Here is a 1653-nt window from a genome sequence, read left to right as displayed (position 1 = left end):
TCGGTGTTATAACTTTTTGATCCTCTAATTTGTCTAAATATTTTAATACTTTTTCTTTAAGTCTGAAAGGAACATCGTATGCTTTTTTAAATATTGGTGTATTGTCCTTCAGTATTAAATTTGCATCATAACCTTTGATTGGTAAAGAAAAATCCTTTTTAAAAATATCCGAAAATTTTGTTTTGATTTCTTCTATCATGTCTAATTTTTTGTCATTTACCCTATTAATCAGTTTCTCATTTGAGAAGAATTTCCTCCATCCCTGGAAAAATTTGTCCAGCCAGGGTCGACCCATTAAAGGAATAAAAGACTGTTCACAATCCAAAACTATTAAATTGCGATGTAACTTTAAACCATTAAGTTCGACCAAAACAACCACAAATCCTTCGACTTTCAATTTGGAACCGTTTACCACTACTAAATTTTTATCACAATTTTTAATGGGCATATTAAATATAGATTCATATTGTTTTTTTCCTATTACAGACACTGAAGCCCCGCAATCCACTTCCATTTCTAAATTTACCCCCTCCATTTTACATTTTATTAAACACGGATTATTGATACAATTAATTGATGACACACACATACATTCCCAATCACCTGTGTCTTCTTCGACGTCGCTTTCCATATTGTTCGTCCTCGTCCCGCTCATGATGTCGGTCAGGTGTCGCTCCGCGCTGGGCAATGGACTGTAAGAGTCTACTACATTGACTGTCTCTTTTTTTAAATTTCTCAAGGCAAAACACTTTTTTACAATGTGACCTTTCTGTTTACAGTAAGCGCAAACCATATTGGAATAATCAGGCTTTGCCCTGTTATTCCACTTGTTAAAATTTGATTCGTATTCTGCAGAGTTATCATAATTTTTTCTTGGGTTTCCGAAACCTAAACGATTCCTGATTGGGCCTTTCGATGTGCCCTCACCCGGATCTTGTTCGTGTTTATTTTGAATGGACTCATACGCCCGCAACCGATTCAAAACATTTAGAGTTGGACTCCGAGAAATACTACCCAGTAGTGCGGTCGGTCTACCATTCCCAAGATCTAGGGTTTTCGCATTTGCTCCTGCTGTCACCCAAGTAGCAATGATCTTTTCTGCTGATTCGAGAGTTAAATTCTCTTCGTTAAGTAAACGTTGTTGTAATGCCTTATCATTTAAACCTGCCACAATCCTGTCTCTAATCGCGGCATTTTTGTGATCACCAAAAGTGCAAAACTCCGCCTGGAGTTTCACAGACAAAATGAAATCCTCAACCGATTCGTCTAATTGTTGTGACCTCTTGTGAAATTTAAATCTTTGAATCAAGTCTGATTCCACTTTATCTAGCCTGGCCTTCAATCGTACTATTATATCGTTATAAGAAGCTTCTTGCAGACTGCCATTTGGGAAAAGAAGCTTCAACTCGGCAAAAATTACCGAACCACCAAGAGTAATGAAATGCGCTTTTTTTGCATTCTCGACAACACCGTTCATCATAAAATAGTACCCTAAACGTTCTTCCCAATCCGAAAACGATGAACCTTTGCGGTATGGTTCGATAGTGGTGATCATGTTGGCGCTCGCCATCTTTGAAGTCGAATATGTATATGATAAAAATATCAATTTGCCAAATAATGCAATATAATAATATGATAGATAATAATTTGCCA

Source organism: Malaya genurostris, chromosome 2 (genome assembly GCF_030247185.1).
Source record: "Malaya genurostris strain Urasoe2022 chromosome 2, Malgen_1.1, whole genome shotgun sequence".
Lineage (NCBI taxonomy): Eukaryota > Metazoa > Arthropoda > Insecta > Diptera > Culicidae > Malaya > Malaya genurostris.
The sequence above is the reverse complement of the archived record's forward strand: the minus strand, read 5'-3'. Positions refer to the sequence as shown.